Below are 21,186 nucleotides of genomic sequence, written 5' to 3'. Positions count from 1 at the left end.
CAAGCCAATCTAACTTGTGGGAGGTGCTTCAGGAAGCATAGGGTGAAATATCTTCAGATTACTTCAACAAATTGACAACTAGAATGCCAAAGGTCTGCAAGGCTGTAATTGCTGCAAATGGAGGAGTCTTTGACGAAAGCAAAGTTTGAAGGACCCAATTATTATTTTGATTAAAAATCATTATTTCTAACCTTGTCAACGTCTTGACTATATTTCCTATTCATTTTGCAACTCATTTCATGTATGTTTTCATGGAAAACAAGGACATTTCTAAGTGGCCCCAAACTTTTGAACGGTAGTGTATATTTATACTCCGGACTCTGACATTGCTCGTCCTAATATTTCTATATTTATTAATTCCATTCTTTTACTTTTTTAGATGTGTTTATATTGTTGTCTATTATTAGATATTACTGCACTGTTGGAGCTAGGAACACAAACATTTCCACCCGCAATAACATCTTCTAAATACTGTATGTGTATCGATCAATAAAAATGTATTTGATTTTGACTAGGAAGAATTGGTCTGAGTGGAATACTAAAAGCAGATATTTAATGACATCGTAACATGAATTAAATCACATACAAGGCATGAAGCTTAAGTTACAAAGCATTAACAAGCATTACCAGCCATTATTCTAGGCAAATAGACCAGAAGGTTAACTTATAAGACAAATCATGAAGAAAGAGATGCCTAGAAGCATAGGAAATGAGAATTGATCACACCACCTTCCTCCAATGACAGGATACAGGATATGAGATAGAACAAAGTCACTTGATCACCCAAGTCCAATCTCCACAAAATGTCACAGCATCTAAAGCAGCGTTTCCCAAACTCGGTCCTGGGGACCTCAAGGGGTACACGTTTTTTTTTTTGTTGCCCTAGCACTACACAGCTGATTCAAATCATCAACGCTTGATGATGAGTTGATTATTTGAATCAGCTGTGTAGTGTTAGGGCAAAAAAACAAAATGTGTACCCCTTGAGGTCCACAGAACCGAGTTTGTTAAACCCTGATCTAAAGGCTTGTGTGGGGGGATGAGACCAATATAAATAAGAAATAATTACTGAGAAGACAATAAAATCTCTCTGCATAGAGTAATTCAGAGTTCACCCTGTACAGATACATGTAACCACAGAGGTCATACATCCACATATCCCAGTGCAGCAGGAGGGAGGGGGGGGGGGGGGGGGGGGGGGGGTAAATCCCAGCTACAAACAAATGCATCATTTGGCATGAGCCCACATCTTTAACCAGACACTCAAACTTTTTGTGGATAGTGACACTTAGAGAACATGATGCCACAAGAGTCGATTTCCCATATATAGACTGAACAAGAGGATGAGGTGGCTATCACACTTGAAGATGTTGTAAACAGCCATTTCAATGTCCTTATGCATGATAGGACCCTTGAGCCAGGTCTCCGTGAGAACCAGAATATCAGGCCTCGTATCATGCACCCATCAAGAAGCTCCATCTTTGACGTCAAGCTTTGCACGTTTATGTGGAAATAATCCTGGAAGCCCATGCGGTTAGGGTGAACCCCTTCTCTGGTTGTTCCCATAGCAAATCAAATTTGTCACAAAAGGAAACAATCTTTTTTATTGCAAAGTTCCTTGAGGTACTCGTTTAGGGCATCGTGGGGGCTGAAACGTTCCCAAACCCCTTCGATAGCGCGGCAGATGCCCAGAGATAATTATTCTCTTCCCTGTGCTAACAAGGGTTTTTAAAAGAGTCGTGTAATCCTCCCTCAGTTCCAAGTATCGCCTAAAGTGAATGTCGTTAAAGACAACGTGAGTGACGTTGGTGCCAATATTAGAGTAATTGGCCAGAACTGTTGGCAGGTGGGAGTTGATGTCTCAGACACGGGCGTCTGGGTGACAGTGAACCTTAGCCGGGTCCACAGACTGTAGGCAGGCCAAAATCGTTTACCATCGAGCTGCCCACAGTGAAATTGGTCATGATGGAATCCAATGGGAAGGAAGGGGGGAATGGGACTGACGAAGGCAGGTAGGGAGGGGGCTTCGAGCCAGGCTAGCCTGACTCCCCACACCAGTAGCACTGGATGGCGTCGGGAGGTGCGGTAGGCTGGTGGTATGGACAGGGGTTACCCAGGTTACTCCTGGGTAGTGACCAGTCTCCCAGGGGCAGCGGAGTTGAGCTTACCATCTGTGCAGTGGACCAACTATGTCCAGGGTGTGACAAATCATTTGCTGTGCTTCTGTGAGGTGAGGCGGCGCAACTCTGCAGACACAACTTGAATCCCAAATGACACCCTATTCCCTATATAGTTCACTACTTTTGACCAGGGCCTTTGGACCAATTACACACTTTTTCACTTTAAAATGTATGCCAAGCAAATACCATTGATTGCAAAGTTGAACAAATCATACACCTACAGTATATGCAGAAGTTAACTTTTAACAATTGCCACTGACATTTTAACTAAAATACATTTACTTGAGGAACAGAGCAACAGATGCAATTTATCATCATTTTGAGAAAAAAAATTGGTGACCACATTTTCCAAAAACTCTGTTAAATCTGTACTCCAATTCTACTTAAAATTCAAAGATGTCTGCAGAAAAATTGGGGTGTCAGCTATGACATCACACCTTGAGTTTGAAAAGATCTCTTTTGGTTATTGAGCTACAGTAAGCGAAGTGGGTCAACACCCGGTAACATAATGACGGTAACAGAATGACATCATGGGTCCCTAATCTGTACAATACAGAAATGCATAATTATGAATATCATTCTCCTCATGGTGATGTATCCTGAACAGGTACGCAAAGGTAGAAAAATGTAATATCCTCTTTTGCATGTTTGGGTATTATTCTAAAGAGCTCCGCACCCAAACAAGACCAAATTTGGTTGGTCCGGACCGGATCAAATCTATGCCAATCATAGAAGTCTATGTTTCACAAGTTTGGACATCTCAGTACAGCACAGTAAAGAAAAGTAGAGTGTTCATTAGAGTACAGTAAAGAAAAGTAGAGTGTTCAGTAGAGTACAGTAAAGAAAAGTAGAGTGTTCAGTAGAGTACAGTAAAGAAAAGTAGAGTGTTCAGTAGAGTACAGTAAAGAAAAGTAGAGTGTTCAGTAGAGTACAGTAAAGAAAAGTAGAGTGTTCAGTAGAGTACAGTAAAGAAAAGTAGAGTGTTCAGTAGAGTACAGTAAAGAAAGGTAGAGTGTTCAGTAGAGTACAGTAAAGAAAAGTAGAGTGTTCAGTAGAGTACAGTAAAGAAAAGTAGAGTGTTCAGTAGAGTACAGTAAAGAAAGGTAGAGTGTTCAGTAGAGTACAGTAAAGAAAAGTAGAGTATAGTTCAGTACAGAACAGTAGAGTAGAATATATTACATTATACTTTACTCATATGTGCTCTGCTGTACTGTACTGTACTACATTTTTCTGTTCTCTACTGTACTATACTGTGCTGTTCTCTACTGTGCTGTGCTGTGCTGTACTTTGTTGTACTGTACTGTGCTGTTCTCTACTGTACTGTGCTGTACTGTGCTGTTCTCTACTGTACTGTGCTGTACTGTGCTGTGCTGTACTGTGCCGTGCTGTTCTCTACTGCACTGTGCTGTTCTCTACTGTACTGTGCTGTTCTCTACTGTACTGTTCTCTACTGTACTGTACTGTTCTCTACTGTACCCTGCTGCGCTGTACTGTGCTGTGCTGTGCTGTACTCCAACTATGGTTTGTGACTACTACGATTTCCCATTGTGGCCAATTCAATTGCAGTCATTTTGTTACAGATTTTTGGGGTAACAGAGTGACACGTTTTAATCCCTTCATAATTTATAAACCAAATTGTTATCAGTAAAAACACTACAACTAATTGGTAGGTCTACCTTTACTTGTTACTTCTGTGAACTTTCATAATCCTCCTTCATGAGGGAGAGAAATGAGACAATAGCTCAAAGATACTGTATGTGGGTTTTCGGTAACATAATGCCAAGACACTACGCAATATTTCTTAAACTTACAGAAGGCAAATAATTTCTGCAAAACTAAATATAAATGTTGATATTAATTGACAGGGGCCCTTTACTTCAACATTATTGTGTTTTGATGTACTTCTAATACCTTTTAAGACTTTTTCTCATAGATGTTTTTTTAAGACCCGTTTTCCATTTGGGTGACCAGAAATGAAAGCCTTTGCCTGTTCCTAATTCTTACGATGGAAAACAGTTTAAAAACATATTTATGCCTTTAAAAATATAGACTCTAATCTTTCATTTGACACCAAATGTGATATGCTCCTAAAGAAACGTGGGTCCTTTTACATGGAAATGACCATATAAGAATAGTGTTCCATTTGGGAAGAGACCACACACTGACCCGCCGGCAGGGTAACTCATATATGTCGGGGAGCCTGACACCACTGCTACTTTTACTGGAGCTGCAGGTCTGTTTGGGTTGGCCTGGCTCCAGCAAGGGTTTAAATACCAGGCTAGGATGGATGGAGTGATGGAAGGGGAGAGGCTACTCTACATGTGAAGAGTTGAAGACTCTCAACTCCTGCTTTGGCGGTCAGGAGTGTCGGTCTGCCTCTTGGCACACTCTGAAGTGAGAATGGAACTCACTCTGATTCGCAGTTAAACTGGTTGTTTCTCTCCGACAGGGCATTCATATACAGTACTGACACATCATGCAAAACCCATTGCTATGGAAACAGAGCTATGTTAATCAGCTGTTCTCAATCACATACAGTACAGACGGACGTCTTCACACATTGTCCACCTTTCCGTCTCCTAGGAACCTCCAAGAAAACTGAGTTCATATACACCTGTAATTGAGTCCCATAATAATCTCTTAATTTATGCGTGGGACTGGGAACATCATCTAATAGATTTCCCATGTTATGTCCAGTCCTTCGTACCACTTGAATCAAATCCACAAATCACTTCCACATGACGGGCGGCTGGGGACACGTTGAAATGTACACATCTGGAGCGCGTTCAGTTTGCGGGCATGGGTCTCTCTCTCTCTCCCTAGACTCTCTATCCCTCTCTTCGTCACTCACTCCCTTCTTTCTGTGGCCTGCTGCAAGTCATGAAAAAGGAAATTGGACATGGACCAGTTGGAGCTGGACTCTCTCGCTGAATCTCTCTCTCGCTCTCTCTCTCTCTCTCTCTTTCTTATAACTGTCTCGACAACATCTTCCTCTCTCTCTCTCTCTCTCTCTCTCTCTGACCTTCATGGGCTCGCTCTGGCTGCTCTCGTGTCACTGGCTATCGGTCAAAACATTCACAGCCATGACACGGACCATGCAGCATTCATGAATATTGAAATGCAGTGAATATAAATACACCTCGCGATGCTGTCAGAAGTAGGAATACAGAGGTGAGGGCTCGTGGGTCTGGGCCGGTGGGATGTAGTTGATGTTTGTCTGACGTCGTCGTTTGTATGTGTATGGTTTTTAAACCTTCTGTAGAATAACAAATAAAAAGTGACAGGGAGAACTGGGTGCGAGTCAGTTTGTTGCTGAGTAAGAACAGATGACGACAAAATGAATCCAAGACAAAACTTTGGAAATGCTTCTGGTTTTGAGTTGGTGTGTTTTGACCTGTTAGGTATGTGCATACAGAAGTGTCACGAATCGTGTGCTAACGGCGCTTGAGTCGATATAAAAATTTAAAAAACATCTGCCCCGTCTCAACCCACCGACAGTTTACCTGCGCCTCATCGAAAAGTACTGTTCGAGAAATATTTAGTTACCTTACATCAACATCACACTGGGAGAACATTCAACAACAATATCACAACCAGTAACACAAGCCACTGCAACAAAGGAGTAGAAAAACACTCCTGGAGTTCATCGGGTCCATCTGTGAACCAATGGCATGCAGGTTTCTGAGCAATTTAAGAATGAGTTATTGGATATATTATGTGTTTACTGTGTTTTCATGTCAAAGAAGATGAAAAGGAAGAACTCTGCATTCCCAGACAATGGTGCATATTCCTGGCATAGCTTGCTGAGTCATAATCAAATCCTGAATGATGTTACCTGGGCTTAGTGCGATTGATGGGCAATGCTCCGTTTCAAAAGTCTCAAAAGAAAGATAGATACCGGCACACTGGAATTCTCCCACAGTTTTATTGAGTGCAACATTTTAACCTAAAGGTCTTCATCTGATTTCAAAGTCTCATTATATTACAAAGAGACGTAATAGACGAGTGGCTCTCGACCTTCGCCTCTCCCGTACCGACTTGAGCTGCAGCAATGGGACAAGACTGTAACTACCAATTGGATATCACGAAGTTGGGGAGAAAAATCAATAAATAAAGAGACAGAATTAAATCACACAGTTAGTTAATACTCTGTACGTTACAAAAGCCGACAAGAGAAAATTACGTTTCTAGGTCACAATCATAGCTATAGACTAGCTTCTTAGGCGTTGAAGGCAGTCTGGATGTCCCGTTACAAGATGCATAATGAGATCAACACATATCACTTCCTTATGTCTGTCTTCATACGATCCTTTTTGATATATGCCCCACGTGCTATTCAGATGCTGTCCGGACATGTAATGACTCAACTAGATAAAATAATCGCACGTCCACAGGCATGTCTACAACTTTATCAATCAGCGACATCAAAGAGAGGCACGGTAAAACATGAGGTGCCTTTTTCCCTTTTAAACGCATAGTTTGCATTAGCGGTGGCAATCAAAGGACTAAACCCACAAATCACATCAGGAAATATCCAGGGGATGAAGTAGAGGCTGTAGAGACAGAGGCAGCTGGATGCTGTTGGCAGACGTTCAGCTACACTGTGAGTGAGTTGTCGCTCCTACACAGTAAACTACAACATTGCCTTCAAAAATAACTCCTCAGAGCGCTCAGACAAGAGGAGTTCCCTTCACTATCAGAGAGCAGAGCCCCCTTGGTTAAACGATAAAGAATAACGATTCAAAAAGAACTCCTCAGAGCGCTCAGACAAGAGGAGTTCCCTTCACTATCAGAGAGCAGAGCCCCCTTGGTTAAACGATAAAGAATAACGATTCAAATAGAACTCCTCAGAACACTCAGACAAGAGGAGTTCCCTTCACTATCAGAGAGCAGAGCCCCCTTGGTTAAACGATAAAGAATAACGATTCAAATAGAACTCCTCAGAACACTCAGACAAGAGGAGTTCCCTTCACTATCAGAGAGCAGAGCCCCCTTGGTTAAACGATAAAGAATAACGATTCAAATAGAACTCATTTCGGTCATTGCAACCCTTATTAGTAAAGAAGAGGATAGAGACTAATAGATACTAGATAAACATGGCAAAGAGGCGTGCGCAATCGATCAAGAAAGCGCAGCTGCTTACAAGTGTTGTCCCACGTGGCCAAATATGGTACGGTCCTTTATCCAGGACACAAACTCCAAAAAGGTTATGAGATGCAGTGTAGTGTAGGGATGACCTTCAGGGAATCAGGGATGTGTGGTGACTCAGTTTGAGCAGGTTTGTGTACAGTACAGTAGTTGATAAAAAATCTGGTGATACAGGCAACTTTAAAGGTCCATGTGCCCTGGAGTGGGAACGGTTCCATGCAGGGAACTGCATAAGAAGGTGAGGTGTGACCCTCTCCATTATACAAACAATTCAATTGACATTAAGATTAAACATAGTTTGTTGTTTCGGTCTAAACAGACCCTCACCAGACAATGCTCTGAAGGGAACTCTGTCCATCTCTGTTGAGATCTCTTGATGTAATCAGTGATCACTCACTCAAAACTGACAAATATTCCTCTCAACAAAATAAGTCTACCCTTTAAAGACCAGCTGCAGCTGAGCTGGTGAAATAGTTTGTATATCAGCCATTAGCCTGTGTTGTCTTTGACGATGATGTTGGGTTGCCATGATTGACCTTTACAACTGGCACACACTCAAAACACACACACACACACACACACACACACACACTTGCTGGAACGAAACACAAAACTGAGCTCTCCCTCCCACTCCTAATGAGTCTTGTGACATTGGTGTCCAGAAAGCAGGCTGAGGCTCCATTCAAATACTTGCGTTGGAGTTTCCCTTAGCGTCACCATCAAGTCTAAACTAATACAAATAGATGAAGCTATGGGTGTACTCCCTGTTCCAACCGCATCCCATCAACCGAGAAGGCGTCGGCACTGTTCCTCCTTTTAAGGAAGCACACCGACACAGGAGGCGATGTTAGTTGATGGCAGTTGTGTCGTAGTAGCTAGCGTAGCTGGGAACGAACAGGAGCAGAATACAGAAGCCACGGTTTACCCTAGCAAATACCTGCTTGCTGCTGCTCTCCAGAGACAAGGGCTGTGTCCCAAATGGCACTCCATTCCCCCCACAGACCGCTGGTCAAAACGAACGCACTATGTAGGCAATAGGGGGACATTTGGGACACGGACCAGCTAGCCAGAGACAAGATGGGATCCAGGAACAACTTTTATTTCCGTGATGATCAAAGAATCTGTTTTCCATAATGCTAATAGCCATTGTGTGTCTACACGCTGAAGGAGAGGAAAGAAGGTAGGGTAAATAAAAGAAAGTACGCCTAATTAGGTAATAAGTCACGGATGACATATCTGACTGTGCAAATTAAACATCTACAGTATCTACGACGTCCTCTTCTGCATTTATCCTGTATCTATTTCTGTATCCCTATCCATCACATAATCTGTTCTGAGTCTTACTGTGATGTCACCCAAGGGGGAAGCGAGAAATCACAGAATGCGGAGCTTCTTTTCATGCCAGCACATTCAGTTGATTCTGGTATCCTAGTGATTTAGCCATGTCTGCTAATAGACATCTGTCTGGGATATGGTGGCCTTTCTATGTCTCTAACATAGCATAACTAGAAAGGACAGTTATTCTATTTATATGTGGTATAAGTGCGTGGTAAAATGATGGCTGATGAATGACATCATTTTCCAGCTAGGCCCATATACCAGCTAATTCTAGGGCTACAATACCTCCTTTGCCAATTGGCCTGGACCCTTTATTGTCGACACGGAACCCCGCCGATCCATCACGACTGGACTGCCGATGTGATTGCCCGATGTGGTCTCAACAGGCTATTCTGTAACAATGACGCCGAATAACCATCTACTAGCCCCGACCCGCTAGCTTTTCTGAACGCTGTGTTCCCTGCTCGCCTAGCGTAGTAGTGGCTACGGGACGGCACCCTGACTCACCTATTGCTTCTCTTTTGACCCTACGATCACTCGGCTACACAGCCAATGCCCCCTGGACTGTTTCAATAACACGGCACCTCATTTTGTTTACCTGTCGGCCCCAGCCTTGAACTCAGGTCCTGTATGTACCTAACTGACCCACTCTGCCCATTCATCACCATTTACCCGTTGTTGTCTTAGCTCTTCTGATCAACACCTGTGATTGCTTTATGCCTCCCTCTAATGTCAATATGCTTTGTCTACTGCTGTCTTGACAAGTTCTTTTGTTTTATTTCATTGTAGAGCTCTCAGTCCCGCTCAAAATACCTTAGATAGCTCTTTTGTCCCACCCCACGCACATGGAGAGACCTCACCTGGCTTAACTGGTGCCTCCAGAGATAAAACCTCTCTCATCGTCACTCAACGCCTAGGTTTACCTCCACTGTACTCACATCCTACCATACTCTCTGTACATTATGCCCTGAATCTATTCTACCACGCCCAGAAATCTGCCCCTTATTCTGTCGCCAACGCACTAGACGACCAGTTCTTTTAGCCTTTAGCCGTACCCTGATCCTACTCCTCCTCTGTTCCTCTGGTGATGTAGAGGTTAACCCAGGCCCTGCAGCCCCCAGTTCCACTCCTATTCCCCAGGCACTATCATTTGTTGACTTCTGTAACTGTAAAAGCCTTGGTTTCCTACATGTTAACATCAGAAGCCTCCTCCCTAAGTTTGTTTTATTCACTGCTTTAGCATACTCCACCAACCCTGATGTCCTAGCCGTGTCTAAATCCAGGCTTAAGAAGGCCACCAAAAATTATGAAATGTTCATCCCTAACAACAACATTTTCTGCCAAGATAGAACTGCCAAAGGGGGTGGAGTTGCAATCTACTGCAGAGATAACCTGCAGAGTTCTGTCATGCTATCTAGGTCTGTGCCCAAACAGTTCGAGCTTCTACTTTTAAAAATCCACCTTTCCAGAAATAAGTCTCTCACTGTTGCCGCTTGTTATAGACCCTCCTCAGCCCCCAGCTGTGCCCTGGACACCATATGTGAATTAATTACCCCCCATTTATCTTCAGAGTTTGTACTATTGGGTGACCTAAACTGGGATATGCTTAACACCCCGGCTGTCCTACAATCTAAGCTAGATACCCTCAATCTCACACAAATTATCATGGAACGTATCAGGTACAACCCTAAATCCGTAAACATGGGCACCCTCATGGATATCATCCTGACCAACTTTCCCTCTAAATACACCTCTGCTGTCTTCAACCAAGATCTCAGCGATCACTGCCTCATTGCCTGCGTCCGCAATGGGTCAGCGGTCAAACGACCACCCCTCATCACTGTCAAACGCTCCCTAAAACTTTTCAGCGAGCAGGTCTTTCTAATCGACCTGGCCCGGGTATCCTGGAAGGATATTGACCTCATTCTATCAGTAGAGGATGCCTGGTTATTATTTAAAAGTGCTTTCCTCACCATCTTAAATAAGCATGCCCCATTTAAAAAATGTAGAACTAAGAACAGATATAGCCCTTGGTTCACTTCAGACTTGACTGCCCTTAACCAGCACAAAAACATCCTGGGGCATTCTGCATTAGCAGTAGCCCCCGAATAGCCACTGCGATATCCAACTTTTCAGGGAAGTTAGGAACCAATATACACAGGCAGTTAGGAAAGAAAAGGCTAGCTTTTTAAAACATAAATTTGCATCATGTAGCACAAACTCCAAAAAGTTCTGGGACACTGTAAAGTACCATGGAGAATAAGAGCACCTCCTCCCAGCTGCCCACTGCACTGAGGCTAGGAAACAATGTCACCACCGATAAATCTAGGATATTCGAGAATTTCAATACGCATTTCTCTACGGCTGGCCATGCTTTCCACCTGGCTACCCCTACCCCGGTCAACAGCTCTGCACCCCCCACAGCAACTTGCCCAAGCCTCCCCCATTTCTCCTTCACCCAAATCCAGATATCTGATGTTCTGAAACAGCTGCAAAATCTGGACCCCTACAAATCAGCTGGGCTAGACAATCTGGACCCTCTCTTTCTAAAATTATCCTCCCCAATTGTTGCAACCCCTATTACTAGCCTGTTCAACCTCTCTTTCGTATCGTCTGAGATCCCTAAAGATTGGAAAGCTGCTGCGATTATCCCTCTCTTCAAAGGGGAGACACTCTAGACCCAAACTGTTACAGACCTATATCTATCCTACCCTGCCTTCCTAAAGTCTTCAAAAGCCAAGTTTACAAACATATCACAGACCATTTCGAATCACACCGTACCTTCTCCGCTATGTAATCTGGTTGCCGAGCTGGTCATGGGTGCACCTCAGCCACGCTCAAGGTCCTAAACGATATCATAACCGCCATCGATAAAAGATAATACTGTGCAGCCGTCTTCATCGACTTGGCCAAGGCTTTAGATCTTGCTGCTGGTGATTCTCTGATCCACCTCTACGCAGACGACACCATTCTGTATACTTCTGGCCCTTCTTTGGACACTGTGTTAACTAACCTCCAAACGAGCTTCAATGCCATACAACACTCCTTCCGTGGCCTCCAAGTGCTCTTAAATGCAAGTAAAACTAAATGCATGCTCTTCAACCAATCGCTGCCTGCACCCGCACGCCCGACTAGCATCACCACCCTGGACGGTTCCGACCTAGAATATGTGGACATCTATAAGTACCTAGGTGTCTGGCTAGACTGCAAACTCTCCTTCCAGACTCATATCAAACATCTCCAATCCAAAATCAAATCTAGAGTCGGCTTTCTATTCCGCAACAAAGCCTCCTTCACTCACGCCGCCAAACTTACCCTAGTAAAACTGACTATCCTACCAATCCTTGACTTCGGCGATGTCATTTACAAAATAGCCTCCAACACTCTACTCAGCAAACTGGATGCAGTCTATCACAGTGCCATCCGTTTTGTCACCAAAGCCCCATATACTACCCACCACTGCGACCTGTATGCTCTCGTTGGCTGGCCCTCGCTTCATATTCGTCGCCAAACCCACTGGCTCCAGGTCATCTATAAGTCTTTGCGAGGTAAAGCCCAGCTTTATCTCAGCTCACTGGTCATCATAGCAGCACCTACCCATAGCACGTGCTCCAACATGTATATTTCACTGGTCATCCCCAAAGCCAACTCCTCTTTTGGCTGCCTTTCCTTCCAGTTCTCTGCTGCCAATGATACACACCGCCCGGGCAACGAAGGAGTGGCTTCGTAAGAAGCATTTCATGGTCCTGGAGTGGCCTAGCCAGTCTCCAGATCTCAACCCCATAGAAAATCTTTGGAGGGAGTTGAAAGTCCGTGTTGCCCAGCAACAGCCCCAAAACATCACTGCTCTAGAGGAGATCTGCATGGAGGAATGGGCCAAAATACCAGCAACAGTGTGTGAAAACCTTGTGAAGACTTACAGAAAACGTTTGACCTCTGTCATTGCCAACAAAGGGTACATAACAAAGTATTGAGATAAACTTTTGTTATTGACCAAATACTTTTTTTCCACCATAATTTGCAAATAAATTCATTAAAAATCCTACAATGTGATTTTCTGGAGAAAAAAAAATCTAATTATGTCTGTCATAGTTGAAGTGTACCTATGATGAAAATTACAGGCCTCTCTCATCTTTTTAAGTGGGAGAACTTGCACAATTGGTGGCTGACTAAATACTTTTTTGCCCCACTGTACTTCAAGTGCTTGTGTTAAAGCTAGTAAAAATGGTATCCACGAGTTCATCTGACTCTGGAGAATTAGATCAAGGGTTTCATTGCCAAAATCCAGAGTATCCCTTTAACCCTATTGGCGCGATGTGTCGCGTGTTTGCCTTTCACATCAGCTTTCACACCCTGCCACGCCAGCTGCTAGAAAATCATAAACTTAATTTGTGCAAAAGGGATTTACAGATTTTGACAGAGGAAACATGATACTATTGGCAATATACAATGTTGCTCTCTATACATGACTCAAGTCTGGAGTTTTGATTGAATGCTGTGTTTGTATGCATGCTCAACTTGACTTGACGCTTAACATGAATGCACTTTTTCCCATAAAACAACGGGATGGATCTTAATTTCTCTGGTGATCGAGAAACAGTAATAAGCAGACACAATTGTTTCAATCAACATCATGTGTACAGCTTTCCGTACGGAAGGAGGGAGCCAGCATCTCATCCTTACCTAAACATGTAATGCAACTCACATTTCTAAGCTGCCTTTATGGCAGTGAGACAATGAGACAGCGGGTAGCAGGTAACCCAGAGGTTAAGGTGGCCGATTCAAATCACAGAGAGGGTTCTGAAGATGATAATATTGTAGCGAAAGGTGAAAAACTCTGCTGTTCTGCTCTTGAGCAAGGCAGTTAACCCCCAACAACAACGGCCCCCCGGCCCCGAGGATGTCAATTAAGGCAGCCCCCCTGCACCTCTATTATTCAGAGTGGTTGGGTTAAACACGGAAGACGCATTTCGGGTTTAATGCATTCAGTTCCGCAACTTACTAGGTATCCCCCTTTCCCAACACTGGTGCACTCTGAAGAGAGAGGCTTCAGAGTTTCACTGAGGTGAAACACACTCGCATGATAACCTTAACTGAGACCTGAAGTCTTGGTTTAGCTCCTGGAGCAACTGCCTTGGCTTTAGCTCGGCGGTTTTACACAGCCTTACGGCACACAGGAGACGAGCGTTTTAGCACTGTGACACAGGTTTGAATGCTAAGACACAAAAACACAGACCTAGACACACGTGTATCAGGAAGAGACAGCCTTGTGCTCTTTTTTTCTCTCCAATGAGATTCACAAATCCCTTTCTCACAGCCACTGACTAACTAGAAAAGTAGATGATCTTCTATAGGAGAGAGAGATGGTTGTAGCCAGAAGCCATTCCTGGTCCCCAGGAGACAAGCGCATTGTTCATCAGCAGACTATGGCTCAACGGCTCACACACATCCACAATGAGGCTCTGGCTTTGGTCTCCATAACCACTACCATCTAAGGAATAGGAGCCTGGCTTGGCGTGTACTCTGCGGCACACAGCTTTTCCACTGCAGGACGTCTGCTTAATGTATGACAAACAGAGTGTTAAGTCAAATTATAGTATTCACTGCCTGGGTCAGGGTAGAGAGAGCGTGCACACACACACACGCACACACACACTGGCCTGGGTAAAGCAGATGCGAGAACTTCTAATCCACAAGGAGGGGGGAAAATACACTACATGCACACTCTTGACATTCTCTCAACCAGCTTCATGAAGTAGTCACCTGGAAAGCATTTCAATTAACATGCGTGCCTTGTTTTAAGTTAATTTGTGGAATGTATTTCCTTCTTAATGCGTTTGAGCCAATCATGGAGGGGTGGTATACAGAAGTTAGCCCTATTTGGTAAAATACCAAGTCCATACTGTATTATGACAAGAACAGTTCAAATAAGCAAAGATAAACGACAGTCCATTATTACTTTAAGACATGAAAGTCAGTCAATCCAGAAAATTTCAAGAACTTTGAACGTTTCTTCAAGTGCTGTCACAAAAACCAACAAGTGCTATGATGAAACTGGCTCTCATGAGGACCGCCACAGGAAAGAAAGACCCAGAGTTACCTCAGCTGCAGAGGACAAGTTCATTAGAGTTACCAGCCTCAGAAATTGCAGCCCAAATAAATGCTTCACAGAGTTCAAGTAACAGACACATCTCAACATCAACTGTTCAGATGAGACTGCTTGAATCAGGCCTTCATGGTTGGATTGCTGCAAAGAAACCACTACTAAAGGACACCAATAATAAGAAGAGACTTGCTTGGGCCAAGAAACATGAGCAATAGATATTAGACCGGTGGAAATCTGTCCTTTGGTCTGATGTGTCCAAATTTGAGATTTTTGGTTTCAACCGCCGTGTCTTTGTGAGACGCAGAGTATGTGAACGGATGATCTCCGCATGTGTGGTTCCCACCATGAAGCACGGAGGAGGAGGTGTGATGGTGTGGGGGGGGTGCTTTGCTGGTGACACTGTCAGTGATCTATTTAGAATTCAAGGCACACTTAACCAGCATGGCTACCACGGCATTCTGCGGCGATACGCCATCCCATCTGGTTTGTGCATAGTGGGACTATCATTTATTTTTCAACAGGACAATGACCCAACACACCTCCAGGCTGTGTAAGGGCTATTTGACCAAGAAGCAGAGTGATGGAGTGTCTCATCAGATGACCTGGCCTCAACAATCACCCGACCTCAACCCAATTGAGATGGTTTGGGATGAGTTGGACCGCAGAGTGAAGGAAAAGCAGCCAACAAGTGCTCAGCATATGTGGGAACTCCTTCAAGACTGTTGGAAAAGCATTCCAGGTGAAGCTGGTTGAGAGAATGCCAAGAGTGTGCAAAGCTGTCATCAAGGCAGAGGGTGGCTACTTTGAAGAATCACATTTTTGGGGGGTTGCTACCTGACTCCATATGTGGTATTTCATAGTGTTGATGTCGTCACAATTATTCTACAATGTAGTAAATAGTACAAATAAAGAAAAACCCTTGAATGTGTAGGTGTATCCAAACTTTTGACTGGTACTGTATGGTGTAATTCCTAGGAATTTTTGAATTTATGTTACTGGCTGGCGAAACATCTGCAAGCTAGGCTACTTAAGGCATACTTGCACAGACTTAAATCAACAAAATCCATGGGTTCAGCTTACTCTTACTTCATGATTGAGGAATGCTCGAATTAACCATTTCTTTCTTTTCACCATCCCGTTTTGTTCTGCAGGTCACATATTTCCAATGGGCTCCACTTGGTTTTGTGTGTGTGCGCGCGAATGTGTGCCTGTGTGCACGTGCATGTGACTATAGCTGGGGTGATGAATGCAGAGAGTGGCCTTCAATTACACGCCTTTAAAGCCCAAGACAATACTTCAAACAAGTTGAGACTGTCTGTGGCTGCTTTCATATCACCAGACTGGCTTCATGCTCATCATCATGTCTGGAATAAGAGTTTTTACTAACCAAGCTTCAAAAACAAGGTGTCTGAGGCATGTGATCTAGTTTAACAGTTGAGACCATGGCGCTGTTACAAGGCTAAAATAGCCTAAGGCCTGGAATCAATCAGTAGCGCCGAAGATCAGCATATAGCGTGATTTAAATTTAAAGGCAACGTTTCCGCGTTCGCCGAGACTGCATTCACGGTAAACGCTGCATATGACGACTCAGTTGAAAATGACTTGTACATTTCAACCGCGCTACAATGCAGATCTTCGGCACTACTGTTTGAATCCAGCCCTAAGTCTTTCTTCCCTTCGAAGGGAATGCAGAATGCAGTTAGCATCTTTGGTAAATGGATGTTGTAAAAGATGTACATGTATTCTTTCTCTAATTATATTCAGATTGAATAAGGGACAAATAAATCTTGAGAATCTAAAGAATATGAAAATAAACGTTTCTTCATTGTTTCTTAACTTGCTACCAAAAACTCTGCTCCACTATTTATATCATTTCCAAGGCATCGTATCATTATTAAGTATTATTTAGTAATAACAATCAATATAGCGGTGTCAAACCTTCTCTGGCTGCCACTACTCTTGCTAAAAAAAAATTATCTGTCTCATCTAATAAAACGATTCTGAGGTAAGTTGATTTAATATTTAGTATTTTATAAAAAGGTATATAAATATAATCTAATTATGTCAGATCTTTAAATGTTTTATATTACAGTGCCTTCAGAAAGTATTGACACCCCTTGACTTATTTCACTTTTTGTTGTGTTACAGCCTGAATTTAAAATTGCAAAAAATTTCCTTAAAAAGTCACATGAGTTGCATGTGTTTAACATGATTTTTGAATGACTACCTCATCTCTGTAGCACACACATACAATTATCTGTAAGGTCTCTCAGTCGAGCAGTGAATTTCAAACACAGATTCAACCACAAAGACCAGGGAGGTTTTCCAATGCCTCGCAAAGAAGGACACCTATTGGTGGATAGGTAAAAACTTGAATATCCCTTTGAGCATGGTGAAGTTATTTATTACTCTTGGGGTGGTGTATACACCCAGTTAGTACAAGGATACAGGCGTCCTTCCTAACTCAGTTGCCAGAGAGGAAGGAAACTGCTCAGGATTTCACCCGAGGCCAATGGTAACTTTAACAGTTACAGAGTTTAATGGCTGTGATAGGTGTGGTTCATTTCTATATTATAATCATGATAAAAAAAGTTAATAGTAGAATTATGGGATAATTACACTGGATGTTAATATAAATGTACATTCTGCCAATGTTGTTAAATTGAGGTTATTTCTACTTTGAGTGATAGGACCAATTTGAATCACTGAGCAATGTCATTCTAAATTTTGGTTGGATAATTAATTGGGTTTTTGATTATGACTTGGAAACGGAATGATTTTTAAAACTGAATGATTGATTTGAGATTAGTATGTTAATAACTATATGAGTGAAGCAATTAATGTATTAGGGATTGATTGTTTTGATTGATGTTGTGTACTAAAGATGTTGACACTATTCTCACCATACCATGGTGAATGGAGAGGGTGAACTCTGATCCGGATAGAGAAAACTGAGGATGGATCAACAACATTGTAGTTACTCCACAATACTAACCTAGATGACAGAGTGAAAAGTAGGAAGCATGAACAGAATCAAAATATTCCAAACATGCATACTGTTTGCAATAAGGCACAACTGCCAAAAATGTGGCAAACTTTTTACTTTATGTCCCGATTACAAAGTGTTATGTTTGGGGCAAAACGTAACTGAGTACCCCTCTTCATACTTTCAAGCATGGTGGTGGCTGCATCATGTTATGGGTATGCTTGTCATTGGCAAGGACTAGGGAGTTTTTTTAGGATAAAAAGAAACAGTCCATTATTTCTAAGAATAGAACTAAGCAGAGGCAAAATCCTAAAGGAAAACCTGGTTCAGTCTGCTTTCCAACAGACACTGGGAGACAAATTCACCTTTCATCAGGACAATAACCTAAACAAATATACACTGGAGTTGCTTACCAAGATGACACTGAATGTTCCCGAGTGGCCTAGTTACAGTTTTGACTTAAATTGTCTTGAACATCTATGGCAAGACTCGGAAATGGCTTTCTAGCAATGATCAATAACCAATTTGACAGAGCTTGAAGAATTAAAAAATAATAATAATGTGCAAATATTGTACCATCCAGACTGTTATCGCTGCAAAAGGTGATTTTAACATGGGATGTGAATACTCATGTAAATTAGATATTTATGTATTCCATTTTCAATAAATTAAAAAAAATATCAACAACAAAAATATATTTAATTGATTTTGAATTCAGGCTGTGGATTTTTGGGGGGAATAAGTCAACGGGTATGAATAGTTTCTGAAGGCCCTGTATACCATTAGGGGAGCCTAAAGAGAAATAATCCACTTGCTTAGAGATAAAAAAAAAATGTAATCCGTTTTTAATTAATAAAGCAGTCAAATTTAAGGTGAGTGTGTTGGGGCCTCATTTTTCTTCATAGTTTATTTGATATCTACTTTTTTTCTTATGTTTATTTTTACCAAACCTTGCTTTTTTTTCACAGCAATTGGAAATTGTTCTTAAGGGGTACTACCCAACGTTACCCTACTGAGTCAAAAAACTAGTAGAACTGCGTTGCAATTATCCATTTAAAGAACATACAGCAAACATGGCAAACATTTTATGTGAAATCGTTTCATTTCATACTATGAGGAATAACGTATTATTCTTGAACTATACCCGCAGCCTATCCTGCAATAAGCCACGAATTTCTTTGGAAAATGGGATGCGCACAAAATCGTGACAACTGATGCTCCGCGGTGAGTTGTGGCACATGTTCTCGCGTGTGAAATTAATACATGTAAAGTTAATATTTAATTCAAACGTACCTGTCCTGCAGAAAGCCAAGTTCAGTTGTTTCTTTATGTTCGATGTCAGAAGCTTCGGAGAGAGTTGAAACAATTGAGCTTTTATCCATTGGCTATGGTGCAGTTTTGGCTCCTCCCGTCTCGCTCACATTTCTAAAATGTTTAGGCTACATTGGCTATTTCTCTCTCTACCTGTAGTCATCTATGTGTATCGGAGGCAGTTGGCTTTTCCTAATCATGAAACGCTCAGGATAAAAGCAATAATAAAGAGTTGTAATGTATTTTTCTTCTAAAAAAGGTAACTATTGCTTTCTAATATGATGAAGCATCCTTATATATGTTTCAGTCATTAAGCAGGTGCTTTTATCCAGAGCAATTCATATATTTATTTTATTTAACCAGGCAAGTCAGTTAAGAACAAATTCTTATTTACAATGACGGCCAGGGAACAGTGGGTTAACTTCCTTGCTCAAGGGTACATCCACAGATTGTTTTACTTAGTCGGCTCTAGGATTCGAACCAGCGAACTTTCTGTTACTGTTCTAACTCTCTTATTAACCGGTAGCCGACCACCTTATCTCCACAATTATACTTCACCAAAAAATGACAAATCATGTTTTTGAAGAAATAAATAGAAATCAATATTGAAAGACTTTGGCTGCTCTCAACAAATACTTCGAAATAATGTGACGAAACTTGGCACTGTGCCATTAGTCTTGGGGCTGGCCATATAGCAGCTTTGCTATGTGACAGATGTGAAATGTACAAAAATGTGGCAGGGCAAAGAGAACAAGGGAGGGGACCATGATGTAGTCCAGGTGGGAATGTTGTCTGATTCATACTTTAGAAACAGATAGGCAGACTATAGGTAGGAGACCATCCTTAAGAGCTAATACCTCATTCAAAGGGAATTGGGGAAACCATTACTGCTTTCAATAAAGCTGTAGGCTAATAATTACATAGTTAATTACTAACCATACTGGCAGCTATTGGACGCAGCTATTTCAGGTCGGAATATACAAACTAAGTAGAGTGGCGAGTGCTGCGAGACCAATAACTAATGTGATTGTCAGAAAATGTACCAACAAATAAATATACCGTGTAGCTTACTTATACTGATGCTTGCAAACTGGCAATATAATCCGTTTAAAAGGAGTTTTATTAAGTGAGATGGGAAGTCAATGCAGTAATCTAAAAAGAATCTGAACCACGCCGAAATGTATGAGTAAATAAAAGAGACTATAAAAGTCCTTTCCAACAGCTGACATCTCTCTCTCCTGCCAGAACACAGAGCTACAGTAGCCTCCCACCAAACAAGGACATGTTACTACTCCAACAGTCAACAGCTCATTGAAACTCCTCTGTCCACCTAAATAAAAGAGCAATCGTGTTCAAAGGATACAGTATATGTACAAAAATATGTGGAACCTGTTCAAATGAGTGGATTCGGCTCTTTCGGCCACAGCTGTTGCTGACAGGTGTATAAAGTTGAGCTCACGGCCATGCAATCTCCATAGACAAAATCATTGGCAGTAGAATGGACTTACTTAAGAGCTCGGCGACTTTCAACGTTGCAAAGTCATAGGATGTCACCTTTCCAACAAGTCAGTTCGTCAAATTTCTGCCCTGCTCGAGCTGCCCCGGTCAACTGTAAGTGCTGTTATTGTGAAGTAGAAACGTCTTGGAGCAACAACGGTTCAGCTGCGAAGTGGTAGGCCTCACAAGCTCACAGAAAGGGACCGCAGAGTGCTGTCCTCGGTTGTAACACTCACTACTGAGTTCCAAACTGCCTCTGGAGGCAACATCAGCACAATAACTGTTTGTCGGGAGCTTCATGAAATCTGTTACCATGGCTAAGCAGCCGCACACCATGCGTAATGCCAAGCATCGGCTGGAGTGGTGTAAAGCTCACCGCCATTGGACTCTGGAGCAGTGGTAATGTGTTCTCTGGAGTGATGAATCGCACTTCACCATCTGGCAGTCCGACGGACGAATCTGGGTTCTGGCGGATGTCAGGAGAATGCTACCTGCTCGACTGCATAGTGCCAGCTGTAAAGTTTGGTGGAGGAGGCATAATGGTCTGGGGCTGTTTTTCATGGTTCGGGCTAGGCCCCTTAGGTCCAGTGAAGGGACATCTTAACGCTACAGCATACAAT

At 42.4% G+C, this 21,186-nt stretch overlaps 1 protein-coding gene across 1 annotated transcript in view; it reads right to left on the bottom strand.

The window, feature by feature from the left end:
• LOC129866671 (caldesmon-like) overlaps positions 1-19,155 on the bottom strand; it is a 56,045-nt gene extending 36,890 nt beyond the window's left edge. Inside the window, exon 1 of the mRNA XM_055939453.1 lies at positions 19,052-19,155. The gene's annotated coding sequence lies outside the window, so the exon portion shown is untranslated. The remainder of the gene's footprint in view (positions 1-19,051) is intronic.
• Positions 19,156-21,186: the final 2,031 nt, after the last annotated feature.

The sequence above is a fragment of the Salvelinus fontinalis genome, chromosome 12, assembly GCF_029448725.1.
Source record: "Salvelinus fontinalis isolate EN_2023a chromosome 12, ASM2944872v1, whole genome shotgun sequence".
Classification (NCBI taxonomy): domain Eukaryota; kingdom Metazoa; phylum Chordata; class Actinopteri; order Salmoniformes; family Salmonidae; genus Salvelinus; species Salvelinus fontinalis.
Note: the sequence above shows the minus strand (reverse complement) of the source record. Positions and strands in the feature narration are given on the sequence as shown.